Source organism: Arvicanthis niloticus, chromosome 2 (assembly GCF_011762505.2).
Source record: "Arvicanthis niloticus isolate mArvNil1 chromosome 2, mArvNil1.pat.X, whole genome shotgun sequence".
In the NCBI taxonomy this organism is placed as follows: Eukaryota; Metazoa; Chordata; class Mammalia; order Rodentia; family Muridae; genus Arvicanthis; species Arvicanthis niloticus.
In genome coordinates, this window is record NC_047659.1 from 116,456,153 (window position 1) to 116,477,456 (window position 21,304).

Here is a 21,304-nt window from a genome sequence, read left to right on the forward strand (position 1 = left end):
GGTGGCTTGTGGTAAATAATTTGTCAAAAATTGTGCATCCATCACCATCCATAACTCTATTCATGGATGCATTTTTTGTTTGTTTGTTTTCTGGGTTTTTTTTTTTCATAAAGACTTTGCACAGCCCAAGAGAGTTTTAACTGGGACCTTTCAGGATGGTTTGAGCTACAAAAAGGCTTCTCAGCAAAAGGTGGAGTCCAGACGCTGCTGAGGTGGCGGAGGAAGTCCCCATCCACCAGTCTCCAGTGGCTTCAAAGTTGCCAGCTTTCTCTACAGTCAGGAAGCCTCTGTTTACTTTTTGTTTTTCTAACGTTCTTCCTTGTCAGTGAGGCACTTAGCCCAATCAAGACAATTCCTCGTAATTTTCTGTTCATTAAAACATGCTTTAAACCAATAGATTTCGGTTGGGGGCTTCCTTGGTGTCATTGAGTCGAAGTTGGACGCCCCCTCCACCCACTCATCACACCGTTGGTTTGAATGTTCTGCCCAGCACCTCCACGAAATCTGAGAGCCTGAATTTTGTGCCCAATTAAACATGGAATTAAAAGCTCAGAGAGGCACATCCATTATCAAAATTGGGCTTTTCACACCGTATACGCTCACTCAGAAAACATTGCCTAGCGAGCTAATAAACCCCAGCCGGTTCATTCTGGCAGTGTGCATCGCCTCTGTCTGCAGCAAAGGGCTTCTAAGTCTGAACAGAATTCAAATGAGCTCCGTGCCAGTGGATTAATTGACAAAACAGGTGAGCCAGGGCTAATTTACAGAATTAATAGCATTTCTCAAAGCTTTGAAAACCTGCTTTACTTTAAGTCAGGTTAAAATGACTCCTGGTTTGGAAGAATGGAGGGGCCCAGAAGAGAGGCAGTCTGTCCGAGTGTCCCTATCTCTTCCCTGTAGTATCTTTGCTCAGACGTGCTGCATTTATACAACACGTAGGAAGAAGGGGAACTTTCATAGTCCACCCGGTAAGGTAGAAAAGCTTGAAGGGAGGGCAAAAAAATGGTTAACAGATGAACTGCCATTTTTACAAATGATCAGATTGCTTTAAAGGTTGAAGTATAAAAGGGCCCTTTCACCCATAGCAAAATAACAGATGTAGAGACTGATATTTATGCAGGTATTTCTGCTTTTCTTGGGACAAATCCTCTTAAGATCACTTACAGGCAGAGCAATATTATATTCTGTGTTGTGTTGGAAGGCAGAACGGTGGCAACCGGGGCACAAAAAGCACCACTCTGATGGCGAAAATGGAGACCCACGTCAAGAACCACGATGCTTGCCCTTGGTTTGTTAGAACTCATCTAAACCCAAGTCAAAGCTCGTTGCCATCTCTCTGTGTCTTTGAGACAGAGGCTCACTCTATAGATCAGGCTGGCCTTGACCTGAAGGTCATCTTTCTATCTCAGTCTCCTAAATGCAGGGCATTAGTATTGTGTTGTATTAATACTGGTATTCTACCATGTTTGGAGATGCAGTTTATTTAATGTGGTTTATATTAAGAATACAGCAGAGAACAAAACTGAAAGAGGCAACTGCTTAATGTCTAGCAATATGTTAGTGTTTCTATTGCTGTAATAAAGCACCGTGACCAAGAGCAACTGAGGGAGGAAAGAGTTTATTTCAGCTTACAGTTTGTAATCCATCCTCCATGGAAGCCAGGGAGGGAACCTGGAGGCAGGAACTTTAGGAGAAGCCAGAACACTGCTTACTGGTTTGCTCCTCATGGCTTATTCAGCCTGCTTTCTTGTGTACCCTAGGACCATCTGTCCATGGCTGGCAACACCCACAATGGGCTGGGCCTTCTGACATCAATTGCTAATTTAAAAAAATGCCCTACAGACTTACTACAGGCCAATCGTATGAAGGCATTGTCACAATATAAATTCTCTCTTCTCAGAGGGAAACCCGAGGCACCCAAGAATCAATGGGTGTGTCCTTAGCTGTGACTCACAGCTTTGGGGGTATGGATCCTGGGAAGGCTGGCTCCTGTGGCCAGGCAGGAACCCTGAGGGAGTAAAAGAGACACCAACCCACTTACAAGGCTTTTAACCCAAAAATTTTCCTGTCTATAAGAAGTGTAGGGATTGAGGATGGAGCAGAGACAGAGGGAATGGCCAACCAATAACCGGCCCATTTTGAGACTCATCCCATGGGCAAGCACCAATCCATGACACTATTAATGATACCGTTATGCTTGCAGACAGGAGTCTAGCATGGCTATCCTCTGAGAGGTAGACCTACCAACTGACTCAAACAGATACAGACACACACAGTCAAAGAGTGGATGGAGCTTGGAGACTTTTATGGAAGAATAGGAAAAAGGACTGTGGGCCCTGAAGGGGATAGGAACTCCACAGGAAGGCCAACAGAATCAACTAACCTGAACCCTTGGGGTTCTCAGAGCCTGAACCACCAACCAAAGAACATACATGGGCTGGACCTCAGCCTCCCCACACATATGTAGCAGATGTGCAGCTTGGCCTTCATGTGGGTCCTGAACAACTGTAGTGGAGGCTATCCCAAAAGCTGTTGCCTGTATGTGGGGTATGTTTTACTAGCTGGGCTGCCTTGTCTGGCCTCAGTGGGAGAGGATATATCTACTCACAGAGACTTGATATTCCAGGGTAGAGGGATACCCAGGGGTACCCCCATCTGCTCAGGGGAGAAGGGGAAGGAGTGGGGGAAGGATTATGGGAGGGGGTAACCAGGAGGTGGGCAGTGAGCAGGAGGTAAAGTGAATTAAAAAATTTACTTTTCTCAGATATGTCTGTGTTCATGTCAGGTGGACAAAACCCAGCAAGGGCAAGCATGGATACATGTGCTCATCACTCTAGAAATTAACTCTTAGCGTAACTTGGAGCAACATAACCATTGGTTATTCTACTAGGTTTGTTACTGCTTTGAACTTGACACTGGGTTGAGAATGCCCAAATACCAGAATGACTCTGTCAACTAGGCACTGCTTCTTCTGTGGTCCTCAATTTCTCAACTGTAAAGTGAGGGGGACAGTCGGGTATGCAGCTGAAGTTCTTCCTACCCTCTAACAGGTAACACTGCTGCATTCCCAAGTTCATCGTGTTGCATAGACTCTGTTTGGAGGTTAAGTTTTTTTGGAAAAATGATATGACAGCTGAGGTGCAAATACGAATTCCTATTCTCTTATGTGACCTCAAACAAATTGTTTCTCACTCCAAGCTTTAGGATTTTCAAAGTGGAAAAAAACCCCAGATAATATCTACATTGCAATTTATTTCTTTTAAATGAGACAAGGTATGCAGAGGCTAGTGCCTGGTATACAGTAAGTACTCGGGAATTCATTGTTATCATCATGGTTGTCTTTTATGGGACTTTAAACATTGACTTTTGCGGTAAGTATGCCAATTCCTTTTTAATAAAAGTCATTGTGAGGTTCGTCCCAAGCTCACCCCAAGTTTTCTCTTCTTTTCTGGGTATAGCTTGGCACAGTGAGGCTACATTTCCCAGCATCCCTTACAAGTTATGAATCCTCATGTGATTGCTTAGACAATGATATATGAGTAGAAGCCTCCCACCATCTCCTCTCCTTTTCGGTAATGCAATGCAGACATTTTAGTGCTATGTATGCCTATGTGTGGTATGTTCATATGAGGGTAAGTGTTCACGGTAGCCAGAGGCTGGAGGCTGGAGGCTGGAGGCTGGAGTTATAGGTGGTTATGAACTGCCTGATGTGATACTGGAAGCCAAACTAAGGTCCTGTGAAAAAAGCAGTAGACACTTTTTAAAAAAAATGGAGCTGGAGAGATGGCTCAGAGGTTAAGAGAACTATCTGCTTTTCCAGAGAGCCTGGAGGCAAGAGCAGATGCAGAGGTCATGGAGTTGTGCTGCTTATTGGTTTGTTCCTCACAGCCTTTTCAGTCTGGCTTCTTATAGAACCCAAATCTGTCAGTTCAGAGATATTCCCCTCCATAATGGGCTGGACCCTCCCTTATCAATCACTAACCACAAAATAGCCTGCCTACAGCCCAATCTTATGGAGGCATTTTCTCAATTGGAGTTTCCTCATTGCAGATGACTCTAGACTGTGTCAAGTTACCATAAAACTAGCCAGCACAGGATCTAAAGGGTCCATTCCCCATTCAAGCTACTATACCTTACATTGGCATTGCCTAGTTCTTTTTAACATGGCAGCAATGCTCCGAAATGAAATAGCTCCGATTCTGTCATAGTCCCTACTTCCAATGACACTCAGTCGTTATCATTGGTAACTGCATTAAGTGCCACAGTAAATATATTTAGCAAAGACCTCAGCAGAACACAGACAGAAGAAGAGGATGACTTACATACTCCATAGGGGTTTTAGATGAGACAGAGGCCCAGCCTAGCCAACCAAGAATGCCCAGAAGAAAGTATAAGTGGAGGGTATGTCCAGGAGTGTCAAGCCCAACAAAGCATGACATTGGAAAGAGAGACTTTGAAGGCTTTGGAACCAGAGAGTAAGATGATTAAATTAAAAAAGAATCCAGCTTTCACACAACAGAGTCAAGAATAAAATAAGTGAGGAGAGAAGTGTCCTTCAAAGAGGACAGTTGAAGAATAATCTTGACAGCCTAGAACCAAGTCTGATCTGTTGATTCAAGAAAGTCACTGTGGAGTCTCGGCAACTGCAGAATTGAGTTTTCTAAAGCTTTCAAGGCATGGGAAGCCAACTGTCTTTGAGCAGGTGGGGAAGGCACCTTGGATCATTCTGACTTCTAGCTTTAATAGCTAGCTGCTCCACTGGCAGAGGCCCTCTCCATCTGCCCGTGTCCTGACCAGTAAAGGTGAAACTCAGACTTCTTTCAGCCATTCCAGTTCTGTTCAAACCTGGTCGCTTGGTTCCTCATTGAGACTTGTTTGGGCCCTATATTCTATTAGAATAACAGAAGTCCCTTCCCTGTAAGGGAAACAATTACTTAGACTAAATTGCAGGCCAGTTGTATTTGGGGTGTGTGTGTGTGTGTGTGTGTGTGTGTGTGTGTGTGTGTGTGTGTCTGTGTGTATTCCTAGCAGGCTTAATTGCAATAACATTTATATCACATAATATAGTGCACTGAGGTTGTAATTTTCCTATCATCTAAATTGCAGGCTGAAAATTGTGTTAAGGAAGGACTGTAGAGAGTGAATTACTGCTTTCAAAATGACTACTTTTAAATGACAATGTGACTGGCAAATGAATGCTAGAGACAGGAGGACATTTTGTATTTAACAGTAGTCAGCTGTACCCTGGGACTTTGAAAGCGTAGCTAGCTCATACTCTCTGCATTTTAAATCTATTACCAGCACCCATTCTACCTACAAAATCACTTTCTTCTTTAATATTGCATTACCTTTGAAAGTCTCATAGCAGTTACTGATGAAGATATGATCTAGACAGCTCAATGGGTCTATTTCTTTTAGACTCATCTGTTGGGTAGTGTCTGAGATGAGTTGTAGTGAGCCAGAATTGTGGAGCAAATCAGGGGAGTCCCCACTGATTTTTTTTTTTTTTTGGCAAGTCATGAAGTAAGCAAATGAAAACTCAACATCATATCAATCAACATCATATCATCATATCACTCAAATCTTGCTCATCAAACCGTGATAATTAAGAACTTATCTTACTGGTGAGTAGGCACCATAAGAGTGAAGGTGAGGGCTGGGTACAAACCCTGCCCCGACACTGACTCCAGCATCTACCAGAGCTGTATCGTGTAACACTCTGTCCGAGCTTCAGCTTCTGCCTCTGCAAAATGGATATACTAACTGAGCAAGAATAAAGGAGATGTTATCAAAAAAAATTACACATCTGGTGATATCCTCAGGCACACAAGGACACAAGGTTCTATTGCCGTTGCTATTCTTCTGGATAAATTTAGCGGAGATCATGAAGGAAGATTCTGACCTATGGGAGAGACTCGGGTAGCAGAATAAGCCCAAATCACCTCGTCTTCCAAAGCTGCCATCTGTCAATTCTTTCAGAGATGCCTTTGCTGAAATGGATCAAGGGACTCAGATGCTGTCCCAGAAAGTGAAGAGATGCCCATACCCTGAGCAAACAAAGGCCTGCTGCTATTACAGATGTCTTCAAGTGTAACCAGTCATTGTCATGGCAGGAGGATGTTATATGTCCTCCAAGGCCAGATGCTGCAGGCGCATGCTACTTTCTCTCTAGTTTTATTTGTAGTGGTGGGAATCAAACTAAGGGTCTTGAACATGCCAGGCAGATACTCTTCATGGAGTTACATCTATCTGTAGCCTTTGGTGTTTTAAGAAGTTTTTTTTTTTTTTGACATTGCTCAGGCTTGTTTTAAGCATACTGTATAGCCCAGGCTAGCCTCAGACTCATGATTCGGTCTTGGTCATCTTCTATTAGCTGTGTTTCTAACCCACCTTATCTGGAGAGCCCATGGAAACCCTTCATGGAGCAAGCCATTCTCTTCATCTGTCTGTGCTCTGCTGATGTTCCTGTTAAACACGATTGTTGTTGGCACTTAACACTGTTACTAGTGGTCTTGGATAGTTCATGTTGCGAGTGGGGACTGGAGGGAGCTTCACAGTAACAGAAACAAGGGAGACTCTTGCCATGGCAAGATGGAGGGAGGAATGACTCCCTGAAGCTGATCTTCATGTGCACATTATGAGATGAGTGTCTCCCCAACTACACACAGATACACATTGAATGAAAAATACTGAAAAAAATAGGAGTTTCAGTTAATAAACTGAGACAACCATATTTTTGGAAAATAAGTTTGGAAAAACAATAAAATTAGAGACATCATTGTGGAGATTTGAATAAGAATGGGCTCCATAGGCTCGTATGTTTGAATGTTTGGTTCACAGTTAGTGGAACTGTTTGGGAAGGATTAGGAGGTGTGGCTTTATTGGAGAAGGTTCATAACTAGGGGGTACGCACTGAGGTTTCAAAAGCCCACTCCAGGCCCAGTCTCCTGCTCTGCCTTCCATGTACTTTGTTGATCAGATTGTGAGCTCTCAGCTATTGCTCCAACCATGCCTATCTGCTTGCCTCTATGCTCTCTGACACAGTGATTATGGACTCACCCTTTGAAACTGTAAACAAGGCCCCAATGAAATGACTTATTTTTATAGCGTGTATTGGTTATGTGTATCTCTCACATCACTAGAACAGTAACTAAGTAATCATACACAAGAAAACTTTTGCAGGTGAGTTAGTCTAAAGTAAAAAATGAAAACATATTCTTAGCACTTGTGAGGCTGTGGCAGAAGGATCATAGTTTGAGTTCTGTCTGAGCAGCATACAGGAGTTCAGGCTAGCCTGGGCTACATGGCAAGATACACAAACATGTATAGAAAACATGTCTAGTATCTTATAACTTGGTGCCAAGAAGAGGAATTCTAAATGTGCCTCAAAATCCAGAAGCAGTGAAGGAAAAGATTGACAAATAGAAATAGAATAAAAAATATTCACAAATTTGCCTGATAGAATACAAATATTTCAACATATATCACAAGAGCACCTATTTCCCCAAAGGGAGACTTCTTAATAACTGAATGGGAAAAAGCAGCATTGCCTAGAACAGAGAAAGGGACAAGAACAGACAGTTCTTAACAAGAAGCTTCTGAATATTTTGAAACCGGCTCAACCTCTTCCTTACTGAGACACCTGCTAATGGAAAGCAGAGACATCACTTGTCTATGTGATACAAAGCATTGTGAGACTGTGTTGAGGACATATCCTTAGACACTGATGAGAATTCAGATGATGAGGGCTCTTGGAATGGGGGATCTTGGAAGCAGTCAGTGAGACTGCATGTACAAATGTTCCCTAGCCAAGGAATACCAAGTTTAGGAACTGACTCTGAACATATCCCTTTCATGGTGTAACAGTGAACACACATAGGTATAAGGCAGTTCATTATAGCATTGTTTACAGTTACAAAATATTTCAAAAAAACATCTAAAGCATTTTTTTCATAGTGAATATTTTAAAAATTAAAATTTAATCACATCATTTTCCCATTTTGAATTCATTACCTCTTTTTCTTTCTTACTGATGTATATATGTATGAATAATATATGTATATATGTGCATAAACATATAAAGACAACCTGCTGAGCCATTTAGTGTTATGTATGTATATGATTTCAGGGCTGACCACTTAGTATTGGAAAGAAACAATGAGGGGGCTCACCCCTAAGGAAGACTGTTTATTTTAGTTGCCTATAATTCTTTGTTTAGGGGTGGGGCTCCATAAGATTTCCCCATGTTAGCATGCCTTTTAGTATATTTCCTTAGGTCTTGATTAAGAAACCATATTGTTGAGGTACCACGAGTGTAGCTAGGAGGTACAATCTCCCAACAGACTTCTTGGTTCTCTGGTTCTTACAATCTTTCCACCCCTCTGTTCTGTGCTATCTCCTGACTCTCAGGTTCTGGAGTTGTGATGTAGATGTATCAACTGTGGCCAGGCACTCTACGACCAGTTGTTCTCTGAATGTTGACTGGTTGTGGTTTTCATAGTAGTCTCTGTTGCAAAGAGAACTTTCTTTGATGAGTGAGGGCCACACTTACCTGTGGATATAAGAACAAATATTTAGAATGCAGTTAGTGGTAGTAGTAGAGTCTCCTCTAAGATTCATGACCTTGCAGTTCCAGGCAGTTGGCAAGGTTTCCAGTACCCAGGCATGGATTCCATCCTGCTAATCAAGTCTTAGGTCCAATTAGAGAGCTATGGTTGCTGCCAAGATAGAAGTGCCACTAGATTATCCTGTAATGATGACTGTTGTGGTTTATAAGCATCACAGCAGGGTAGGACTATTGGTTTCTTCCCTCCCTTAGAACTTGCATAGCACCTTTCAGTACTGTATAGAGGAAGATATTTCAATAAACCTTGGTGTGGCCATAAATGGGAGTACTAGGCACCAGTGAAAGTGCAGAGGCAGATGATGTGGACTGAGGCGGAGTGTGTTTACACTTCAGTGGAAAATAAAATTTAAAAAGGGTATTTTTAGAATGTCTCCTTTATGTGCTAAAGAGTAGGAAAGGTGAGTTTATTTATAAAATTTTATGCAGCAGAAGACTAAGTGAGAACCCAGCCAGATTGACTCTTGGAAGCCAGATTCACTTCATGGGACAGGGTGAGCGAGATGATAGGCTATGAATCGGTGGAAAGGATGAGGGGTGGACTCTCGATCCATGTTAAATTTTATGTACTCGGAATGACTCTCAAGGGACTATGTGGAAAAACCCTAAAGCTAAAGGTAAACAGAAGCAAACTGCACTTCAGCTGAATAGAAGAACCACGAGAAAGCGGAGGGACGGCTGGTGAGTCCAAACCTATCTCAGCTTGGAGTGCTTCATTTCCTCCGAGCCTCCTCAGCATGGGCAAGGGCACTTTTGTGCAAAAAGAACCCTGGAGAGATGAGGGGAAACCTGGTAAAACTGAGCTTTTTAAAATGATCCTTCAAAGCTCTTGCAAAAAAAAAATGTTTTTATGGGTTCTTAGCACAGGAACAACTTGAAGTAGGTTTAGTGTGTGGGTAATAAGCAGGAGGGCCAAGGTCACAGCAGACATTTGGTAGCTAATGAAGAGTCACTGTGAGTACACAATCTTAAATAGACAGGGCCTCATGTAGCCCAGGCTGGCTTCCAACTCCCTGTGTACTTAAAAATGACCTTGACTTTCTCTTCCTCCCGCTCCTTCTGAGTACTGGAATTTCAGGTTCGCACCACCAAAATACTTAACGCTGAAGCACTGTGCACTCGAGGATGCGGTTGATCACGAGACATATACCCTAGCCCCATACATAAGGAAGTAGAAAAAGTTAATAGTCTCTCTCTCCCTCCCGATATTTGGGCTAAAGTGGGAAAAGAATCGTGGGAAGATATGGAGGAAAAGAGCAAATGCAAAAGCCCTGTGGTGAGACTAACCTGGGGGCACTGGAGAAACTAACTAAATACTGAGGAGGGTAAATAGAAGTGTGTTATACAATAACAGACCCTTGTTGACAAAGCTATATCCTTAAAAAAGATGGGCCAAATTCTACTCAGGTTCTCAGGGCCTGAAAATTGTGTTTTCTCATCATGAAAAGTCTTATTCCTAATGGTAAAACTTAAAAAGGGTATAGTGGAAAACTTTTACTTTCTACTTTATCTTACTTTTATCTATTACCTCAGCAGTTGCCAGGCAACTCTAGAGGAAGTAAACCTGATGTTTTAAAAATGCCACCATGGGTTGGAGAGATAGCTCAGCGGTTAAGGGCTCTTCCAGAGGACTGGGTTTAATTTCCAGTACCCACACAGGAGCTAGTAACTGTTTGAAACTTCAGTTCTGGGGAATCCAAAACCCTCTTCTGGCTTCTGTGATATCCATGGTCCACAGACATACATGCAGACAAAATACCAATACACATAAAATAATGAATTAATTAAGAGCACCCTATTAACCATGAAGAATGATGCCTCTTTCCCAGGTTTTCTTGGGGAAAGCTACTCTTTGCAGCCACTCTTTTGTTCAAGCGTGAGGAGGAAAGGGTTGGAGGTTTAAGTTCTGCCCAATTTAGTCCAATTGAAGGCACAGGGCTCAAGCAAGCAGCTTCCTTCGATGACATATAAGAGGGCAATGTTGATGACTCTCTTGACAGTGAGAGGAAGGCATCCTATTATCCAGCATCTATGGCGGTCATCTTTCTGTTGCAGTGATAAAATTACTGATAATCAACTTAAAGAAAAGAAGATGTATTCTTGGCACATTGTTTCAAAGGTTTTTATTCTTCATCATTTGGTTGTGTCAAGGTCATGAGGCTGTTGTGAGGTGGAATATCTTGGAGCAGAGTCTGTGGTGAGACTAAGCTATTTACCCCAGCTGCAGGGGATCTCAGAGAAAGAAGGAAGATGGGGATAAAATATAGTCCTCAAGAACATGTCCTCAAGAATCCAGTTCTGTCAATTAGGCTCCACCTCCTGAAACTTCTGTGACTTTCTAATTACCCATTATGGATTCTGTTGATAAAGTCAGATCCTCATGGATCAGCCCCACGAGGTCCCATCTCTGAACAGGGCTGCACTGGGGACCATGCCTTTGGTGCTGGCCAGTTTAAATCAGAGCCATGACCTTGCACCAGTTTATAAAGTAGCCAGTCTCAGGCTTCACAGCTTTGAGTCTGGTCCAGAGAAATCAAATTACTGGGGTCATTTTATCCATGGGCTCATCTTCTCCTTCTGTAAATGGTAGCTAGACAGCACCCTGCTGACAATGAAATGCCCAAGGGGGGATATCAAATTAATTCTGTGTATACATGACTGAGAAGATGGGTTTTCCTCCGTATAATGAAGGCTTGGACAGGCATCACAATACCCAGCACCCGGGGGGTGCCCTCAGTTTCAGAGTCCCAAGCCTTGCTTTGTGTGAGCCCTGAGATGATCATGTCAGACATCTCTCTGAGTCAAGCTGTAGGCAGAGGGCTGGCCATGGTCACCGGGGACTTCTTCTCAGCACACCAGCACACATGAGATGAAAATAAAAACAACAACAAACAAACAAATACAGAACAAATGGAGTGACCCAGCCTTAGGGCCGCTACCACTCCTGCAAGGGGCTCTGTGTCTCCTTTCTGCCCGATTGTAAGAATTGTTCCAAGAAAGGAGAGGAAGGGAGAAAGGGAGGAAGGGAGAAAGGGAGGAAGGGAGGAAGGGAGGAAGGGAGGAAGGGAGGAAAGCAGGGGGAAAGGGAGGGAAAGAGAGGAAGAGGGAAGGGGAGCCATCACTGCATATGTGTGAACATGTCCATGTTTGCATCTATTAGTGAGTTTGCATGGTCTGAGTATGGATGTGAATCAGGAAAAGGTCTGATTAGAAGTGAGATAGCCAGGACCACAAACACTGTGTGTGCCTTTGCCAGGGAAAAAAGCCCACCTCCAGTCACCCCACACCTGCAGGAGCTTGGGAGTGTGGTGGCCCTCTTTCAAATTGGGAAGGAAAAGAAAGAAAACATTCAAACCCAAGTCTACTTCCTTTGATTATTTTCTTTAAATAGAGTATTATCAACTACTCACAGCTCATATCAGAGCTCAGCCTCTTGTGTCCAGTTGGGGTCCAATTGCCCGATCTGTGCAGGGTCGTTGCTAGGAAGCCAGCAGCTCTATCTGCAGCTATGTACTTCCGCCTCCAGCGTTTCCTCCAAGCCACACCCCCTCTTTTTATAGATTATTACCGTTCAAATACATCAGGGCTTAAATGTATCATTAAACATCTCTGGGTCCCACTGGACATAATGCCCTTAAAAATACAGGGAACCCAGTAAGAAAATTTTCTCTGGGAGGTCTGCAGGCCCTGTGCATGTATATCTATCTTGGTATGCCTTTAAAGGAGATGTTTGCTTTGAAGGAAAAAGAAATCTAAAAACACACCAGAAAGAGTCAGTTCCATTAGGTCAGACTTGGATTTTAACCTGAAGAGTGGATGCGAGCAGGCTTCTGTGACAACATCCTCACATTCTCAAGGAAGGTAGAAGGGAATTTGAATGTTCTTTCTAGGGTTTGGTTTGGGAATCTACCACAACAAATGGCTTTAAACATAGTACAGCTGGATAAATGTATTTCTTTGCAAACTTAAGATGTTTCTTTGCTTGGAGTACCATAGTTTCTTTTGTAGCTAACAAGAAGCAGTTGGTCACCAAGCTCCACTTGCTACAGGGATCTGAATTCCCGACATCTTACTGAGAGCCGTGTTATCACCCAGAACGGTCCTGTGGGTCCTTTATCACTGGACATTCAGTAACTGGTGACTTTTTCCTGCGTCACATGCATGCTCAGATGCATGCATACACTCTTATAGATGCAAACATGCACAAATTCACCCATATGTAGGTTCTCTCATGTATCTACATAAGGGCTTATACATGATCATTTATTCATATACACATTAAATACATTTACACACATAAACTTATCCATATACATATAGATGCCTCTTCTGCTTACACTCATTTATGGCACACTCATACATACTTACATCTTACCAAGAGCCATGTTATCATGCTCACATACGCACTAACGTATTATTGTTCACATACACACTCACGCCTTGTATGATCTCAAAGACACTCACAGCCACACTTGCATGCGTTCACTCACACACATTTGCACAAACATAGCAATACACTCACGTGTACACAAAACCAAATGTACTCTCCCACACTTGTGCATAAAAATATCTACATGTGCACACACATATTCACACGTTCACACACACCAATGCATACTAGCCTTCACAGACAGCTCACGCGATGATACATTTTTACATGTTTGCTTACTTTTTGTTCATGAGTGTGAGTCCCAGCTACCACAGGCTCAGTGAACACTGATAAAACAGGCTACCCAAGGAGGGCAGAGGTTTGTAAGCAACAACATTAAGTCCTCACCTCTGCATGCCTCACTTACCCAGTCTGGAGCAGTGCCTGGCCTGGTCTAATGACTGGGGGCTACTCATCTGACCTCCAGGCTCTGCTGAGAGCTGTGGGAAGGCTGGCTAGGGTGGGGCCACCTCCAAGCCAACCCCAAGGTGGTCCCAGAAAGCAGACACAACAGTTATCTGAAGTTTTGGGCTGGGCAGACAGAACGCAACACTCACCAGGGATGCTGCTTAGATACTTTGAGGCTTGGGGAAATCCAGAACAAGGCTAGGGATCTTTTGACCTCAGGAATAACTTCCAGCCAGAAGGCAGCTGAGCGGGATTTTGAGACAGCATAGATATCCTGCAGCCCTCCCTTCTCCATCCCCAGAGGGTCACGAGGCCAGGTTTGTATTTAGTTACTGGTAATGATCTCGTTAGGAGTGTGAATAGGCCACCCTACCACAAGACATTCAGCCCTGTCAGCGGGCCTCCCCACCCATCTCTGCCTCCCCTGTGTGGCCTTACACAGGACATGAACTGTGATTAACAGACTCCCCATGCTTAATAATGTGCAAAACAGCACTGAACAAGAAAAGTTGAAGACAATCAGACTGGGACATTGGCAGGGTAGGGGGTGGTTGTCCACAGAGTCAGGACAATCCTGCAAGCAAGTCCTTAACAAAGCTGGCAGCATATAATGTCACAGCTGGCTACTGGCAGGGTGCTGGGTGGACAGTGCCCCCATCCATCCAGGTGGTCAAGCTGGGCTGCCCTTTTAACTCTGCGTTTCTTTAAAAGGAGGTGGGGGGGGGTGTCTCCTGTTGCTTACAGGAAAGAAAATAAGAGGGGCCCATTGAACAAGAGAGATTAAGTAGGAAAGAAAGTGACAAGCGGATAATAAAGATTTCAATGGTGGTAATCCTTGTCATACAGAGACAAATATGAATGCTTTTGTTCTCAAGTTTAGATTAATCGTGTCCGGAGAGATTCCCAAATGGAAGTTGGTTGGCCACACCATTTCTCTTGTGAAGCTCTGTGCAGGCAGATTGACTGTGGGTTGACAAAAGCCCTTGGAAAACTATTGCCAATGAGCTATTTACGCTAACACTGGGGCTGGGTGGGCTGCATGTGAGCAGACCACACCGGTTGTTGGCCAAACAGGCAAATTATTAAAGATGCAAGACGCGAGGACATTTACCCTGCCTTTCTTCTGCTCACCGTATCACACGCCTCAGGGTCGCCTCAACCCTGGGGATGCTGCTTAACATTCAAAAAAAATCATAAAAGTTTGGTATTTTTAATATCCATCGCGAACAGAAATTCTGATTTTTATCAGTTTGCATTCAAATGTCCACATATCAGGGGCCATTATCCACCATTCCCAGAGCAACCGGAAGTTGGTTTTATGGGAAGATCATAATGAGGAGACTTGTTTGACTCAGAGAAAACTTAATGATTGATTAAGACCCAAGGAAAGGGCCAGATAAACCAAGAATTCTCTGGGTGGGATTTATTTTAGCTGCTTGTAGGCTCTAGATTTTGAACCTGCTGGTAGGTCCAGGCTTCTGCTTAGGTGACTTTGACTTATTTCTAGTGTATTCATTACAGTGAATGTTGCAGGCACCCCTCTCGTAGTAAGATTTCTAGTGTTATCTCACTTATTGCCACTGGGCAGTAAGGCTGCCTCCAATCCCAAGAGCACTTTGTGCTTTCTCTGGCAAGTGGTTTTATTACCTTTAAAACAGAGAAGCTGCTGGTGCCCTGGGCTTGTCTACAGAGCTCATCATGGTGGGCTGCAAAACGCTGTGAGAACTGGGGAGAGAAGAGATGTCCTAGGGTTAACACCTAGCCCTGTGAAATGTCTTAATAATGAGCTGTCTATAGAAATGACTTTTGTAACCTCACAAAATGACTTTTGTGACCACACATTATTGCTCAAGGTTACAGAGAATGCCTTTAAAAGAGCAGCTGGCCCAAGACATAGTTGTCCAGGCAACAGAGGTGTCATAGGATGTGGTGGAGATTGTCTACGGGAGTGCAGGGGACTTTATCAGGCAATGACACCATGACATTTTGTGCCTGTGGTACTTTTTGGACCATGTTTCATTCAGGCAGGATGACTGACAGCCTTATTTTGTTCCGACTTAGCAGCTAGGATTTGTCTTGACAGCTGTGTGCACTTGTGCCTTACCTGGATTGGCAGGTTGAAGAGAAAGAGCCTGGGGGTCCTCCCTACCCCACGCTGTGCAACCCAGGGTCAGGATCAGTGTCTTAGATGACCCACAGAGCCACCATTTCTACTATCACTTCCCCATAACATTGCCCTGCCATCTTCAGAATCACTGAATGCAGGCTTTGCTCAAGCCCCTTCTCATTTCTGTGCAATTAAAACAGAAACTCTGAGGGTTGGTCTCCCACTGTAGTGGCAGTGTGTTCTCAAAGGGACTCCTTTCTGCTAATTCTGCCACTGGGCTCATTGAAAATTCTAGAAACAGTTTCTTCCATCAGAATAACCCTTAACAGTTGCTGTTAAACCATCTCTTCTTGAGCGTGGTGGTGAACACTTGTAACCCCAGCACTAGGCAAGCTGATGGCAAGTTTGAAGCTGACCTGTGTTATATAATAACACCCTGTCTCAAAAAACAAAAACAAAAACAAAAACAAAACAAAAAAAACCTCAAGACAACCTCCCTCAAAATAAAACACCTTCCCAAACACAACAACAAAAGTGTGTGTGTGTGTGTGTGTGTGTCCATATATGCACGTGTAGAAGTGAGAGGAGGAGACCAGAGGACGCCTTCCTCTATAGTTCTTTATATTATTTTTTTGAGGCAGGATCTCTCACTCAACTTGGGGCTCACCAATTGTCTAGACGGGCTGGTAAATTAATCCCTGGGATTCTCCTGCCTCTCTCTGCCTTCCCCAGTGCTGATATATCAGGTCAGTACCACCATGCCCGGCTTTTAACAAGGGTGCTAGCATCTAAACTCAGGCCCTCAGACTTGAATAACAAGCACTTTACCCACTGATCTGTCTCCTCAGTCCTGAAAACTAAAGCCTGAACCTGTGTATTTATAAACAAACCAAAGGTATTAATTAGCAGATGGAAGGTGTAGCATCTGTTGTGACGCTGTTCCCCAGCACACGCTGACCACAAAGCTTGCCTACAAACACTGGCTCTCTGCTGGGATGTTTTCTGGCTCATTATGAGTGCTGGTCTCAAGTGTTAGGAAACTGACCTCTTTTTAGGAGCCATTTTCCTATCCAGGCTGAGGGTAGCGAGTGGGAAGTCCCAGGATCCATGTTGCTGGAGTGGGAGTTAACCCCACATCATCTTGATTCCCTTAGGGATGGGAATCATGCAATACCCACTGTGGGAGCTGTGCATCTCTATCCCCTTCACCAATTCTTCCTCGCCTCACCTCACTTTACAGGCCTGTCTCATTCCTCCTTAACTCACCGCCCAAAGCCTGTCTCTCACCCCCATCAGTGTCTGAGAGCAAAGCTGTGGTATCATATCCACTCTTGGTATCATCCCCTACCAGGCTAGCAGTGAGATGAGAATAAGATAAGCAAAGCTGTGGCCAGGACACGTGTTGTCTAAGATCAGCCGAGTTCAATGGGATATTATTGAGAAGTACTTCAAAGTTGTAAAGGGGGGGGGGGGAAAGATTCAAACAAATCATTGCACTTAAGGACCACATGACTAGGAAGCCAGAGTATTTAGTGAGGTTCCTGACCACTTGAGGCATTTCTTGGCTAGCATTGGTCAAGTGACAGATGGACACAGCAACTGTTGATTTAGTTTCCTATTTTGTTTTGTCTTTCAGGCTTCAGTCACGGGCTTAGGAGGAGTTGCCTGGAGGGAGCAGGCCAAATCTGGATGATTTCCAGGGAAAATCAGATGAACCATCTTCCTGGCTTGTTCAAGCTTGATGAGTCTCACTAGACTCAGGCGAACTCTCTCAGGGAGAGACCTCTGCAAAGCTATGCACCATCCTGCAGTAGTAACAGCACTGGGCATGACTGTTGCCTATTCGTGGACTCCTTCCCCAGGTCAGCTTGAACAGCTATTCTAAATCCCACTTATGACATCATTTGGGTAGGTATTATACTTGATGCTGAAATTATTCAAACAAGACCAATGAACCAAAGGCTGAGACATCCCTGCCCCTAGTTCTGTTCTGCAGAGGCACACTGGTGTCAGCTTCTCCTGTATTCTGAAGATGGATCTAACCGTCATCTTGGCGGTTCAAAACTAGAACTGCAGTGTGGTAAGCCAGCTTCTTTAACTTGTTTTACACAGTTTCCAAAGTTATTTTTTAGGTTAGCATATACAGTAACAGGCTTTATCAAAGCATCTTTCTGCATACCTGCCCCTTCATGTCATTTTCATTTCTTCTACTCCCTGACAGTGCCTCCTGTGCTCTAGCTTTAATCCAGCTGATCCTCCAGGAACTCTCAGTAACTGCTTCCTTATTTCCTGTATTCCGTTATCCTCTCCATTTCTCATCTTGCTGGGCCAACTTCAGCTTCTGAGGTTCCTGATCCCTGGAGTATGTATGGGTTAGAATATTGTCATAATGTGCTGTCACCCTTGTGGGGGTGATATTTTAAAAATGGCACCCGATCTGGCTTGTTCCTGGGCAGCCACCATGTTCCTGCTGCTCCTTGGCTCTGATTGGGGCTCAGGCTAGCTAGATGTGCAGGCCCCGAGCACCCTCAAGACGCCAGAGTGGGGGATGACTCTGCCAATCCACCATGCTGCATCCAAAAGCTCGGCTGAACCCCCGACAATACCCACCATCCTTGCAGTACCCAGTAGAAATGAGACCCTTAAAGCTTAATGATTATCTAAACGATTTATATATTTAGAAATGCTCAATCAACAAGATGCTCACACAATTAGAGTTGTTACCCAACATCTAACCTTTTGATAGAATTTGCTACCCAGGACACCTTTTGACCCATCCCGTGGTTCTCCATGGCTGATAGCTTCCTTCTTCTCCTCCCCTTCCTCTCTTTCTCCCCTCCCCTTCCTCTCTTCTCCCAGCTCCACCTCTTCTACTGCCTAATCATTGAGCTCCACTGCAAATACAATGTAGCAGAATAAGTATCCTGCTGCACACCCCTATGTCTGGATTTGGCTAAGACTCTGCCATAGCTACTGGCTTTACATGTGTAGGTTGCTATGATATGATAAAGTACTATGCTGGGTTTCTAGGCGCTGATGCCGACTGCAGCTTACTTCCAGCAAGGAATAGATTCTACCAATGACCTGAACGAGCTCAGAAGACCCTGAACTTCAAAGAAGAATAAGTGAAGCCCAATCAATGCCTTATATGTTGGTCACTTCCCTCATCACTATGACAACCCAATGAAGGAAAGATTTATTTGGGTTCATAACTTCCATGGTTTGTAGCTTCACTGATTCTGGTGAGGCAGAACATGATGGCAAAAAGTGCATATAGGAGGAGGCTGATGGCAGACAGGAAACAGAGAAAGGGAGACAGGAAGAAGCCAAGGTTAAGATACCTCTACAGATCTGCCTTCAGAGAACTATTTTGTGGGGCAGTGGACTGTGCCAGGAACTTGGTAAGACTGAGTGGGTTCAGAGACCCTGGCACCAGGCACCCACCTGAGATGGTAGGCGTTTCTCTACTCCCTACTAGATTCCTGGCCTAGAACACATGACCATACTCCTCACGTAGGTCACATAGCCCAGAACAGAGTTTTCCATACTAATGAGGTATCTAGAGGCCCTGAGGGTTCATCCAATAAGCTTCCCTTTACAGACATTCCTTCCTGCAAAAGGTATTTAATCTCTGGTCCACTCTGAGGAGGTAGTATGCACCCATTTTTTACTATAAAAAAAATCAATAAACAGTTTGGAAGCAAGGATTGTCTCTCTCATCAAGAACTGCCTTGGGAAGCATGGAGAAAGCCTCTTCCTACAGAGCTGTGCTGTCTAAGTCTCCTGCAGAAGGCCCCTCCTAGCTCTAAGGACAATCATCTATGAGCTAGGCCAGAGTTACTCTCTCCTGGACCCCTGGGCTCCTCAGCCCAAGGACGAAACTCCATTCCCAACTCCCCATGACCCAGTGGTGTCTGGATGTCCAAGAGTATGGGAACCTCCAGCCTTGGGTTCCTCATCATAGGCCCATGGACCCCCAATTCTCCTTTCCCGACTCCTCCTCTGCATGGTTTCTAGCAGAGATTGGATGCCTGGGAGTTAGGAAAGCCAATTTCAGCTTTCCACACTTTGGGCTGCATTTTCTCACCCCCTGAGCAGTGTATAGGTGCTTCCCTGGAGCCCAGCACCTTACAGAAATAGTAAATTTACATTGTCTAAAGCTACATCTTCAGTAATATTTTGCACACAAAACAAAACAAATTTGAGGACAGTCCCATACCACATATTGATGGTCAATCAATGGTGGCTCAAATGTCTGACAGTCATCTCCAGATTGTGTCAATTAGTGACATCGTGGTCTCCCTAGTTTGTGTAAACAAACCCTGTGCTGTCTGCATAATGATACAGTGGCCTAACCATACATTTCTCAGAATATCTTCCTGTTGGCCAGTGATGTAAAGTTGTCATTAATATGACACTTTGGGAGACACTTATTTTTCTATTTGTTTGTAGCTCTCCACTTCAAAATCTATTTGAAAACAGTTCAAGTTAGTCTGTCTTTCTTTCTTTCTTTCTTTCTTTCTTTCTTTCTTTCTTTCTTTCTTTTTTCTTTCTTTCTTTCTGTTTGTTTTGTTTTGTTTTGTTTTGTTTTGTTTTGTTTTGTTTTTTGAGACAGGGTCTCTCTGTGTAGCCCTGGCTGTCCTGGAACTCAGACCTGGAACTGTAGACCAGGCTGGCCTCGAACTCAGAAATCCACCTGCCTCTGCCTCCCAAGAGCTGGAATTAAAGGCGTGCGCCACCACCGCCGCCTGGCTAAGTTAGTCTTTCTTATTTAATTCTACTTAGAGAAGATATTTGTGCTTTTCCACTAGTCTTTTCTAACAATGCTTACACTTTGTGATTGTACTTCAGCAGCCATGGTACTTGGTAATGGACATGGGCCATCTTCTCAAAATAAGCAATGAAATGACAACTGGGGGTATGAAAGTAATTTAGTAAGAATGATTTTCCTGTTTTTAATGGTTGGTTTGCTGTTTGAAGATTAAGTCAATGAAGACACTTAAAGATTAAGATAATTTACAGAGGCACTGCTTAATCGAAATCTTCCACGATATGATTAGAATATGTAAATAACATTTTCTTCTTTATGAAAGCCATGTCAGAAACATCAGGACTCTGGGCAGAAATGAGCCAGTTTTTCATTGACTAATTTCTCTTTCCTCTGGCAACCGGGTAGGTCACCCATCCCAGCTTTCCTGAAGTTCAGCTGGTTTCGACTACTTCTGGTCAGTGATGCATGCCCTTCTCAGAGCCGTGGCACAATAACCTCCAACTGGGCCCACTACACTGCCTCTTGCTTATATACTGGAAACAGAAGATTTAAGTTCTAATGGATGTGAGAGCCTCAACCTGGAAGGATGCTGGTCTCAGAGTCACCCAGGGAAACCTGTTTTCAATCAGGAGAGATAGAAGTAAACTCTTGTATCAAGCTACTGAAATTCAAGGGTGTTTTGTTTCAGGAAAGAGATGAAATGTGTGTGTGTGTGTGTGTGTGTGTGTGTGTGTAGGTGGGTGTGTATCTGAAGGCTGACCTTAAACTCATTATATAGCTGAGAATAACTTTGAACTTTTGATCAGATGAAGTAATATTTTGCACACAAAACAAAACAAATCCGAGCACAGTCCTGTACCACATATTGATGGTCAATAAATGGTGGCTCTATGAAACTATGGGGACTTCTACTTTCCCAGTGCTGTATTATAGGTATATGTCATCACATCCAGCTTGTGCTGTGTG

At 43.8% G+C, this 21,304-nt stretch overlaps 1 long non-coding RNA gene across 1 annotated transcript; it reads left to right on the forward strand.

Annotated features, from left to right (window-relative positions):
- The first annotated feature begins 623 nt into the window (after positions 1–623).
- Positions 624–21,026, forward strand: LOC143441199 (uncharacterized). Its single transcript, XR_013108428.1, has 3 exons — positions 624–745; positions 17,204–17,475; positions 17,551–21,026. It is a non-coding gene; the product is annotated as an uncharacterized LOC143441199 (long non-coding RNA).
- The last annotated feature ends 278 nt before the right edge of the window (positions 21,027–21,304 follow it).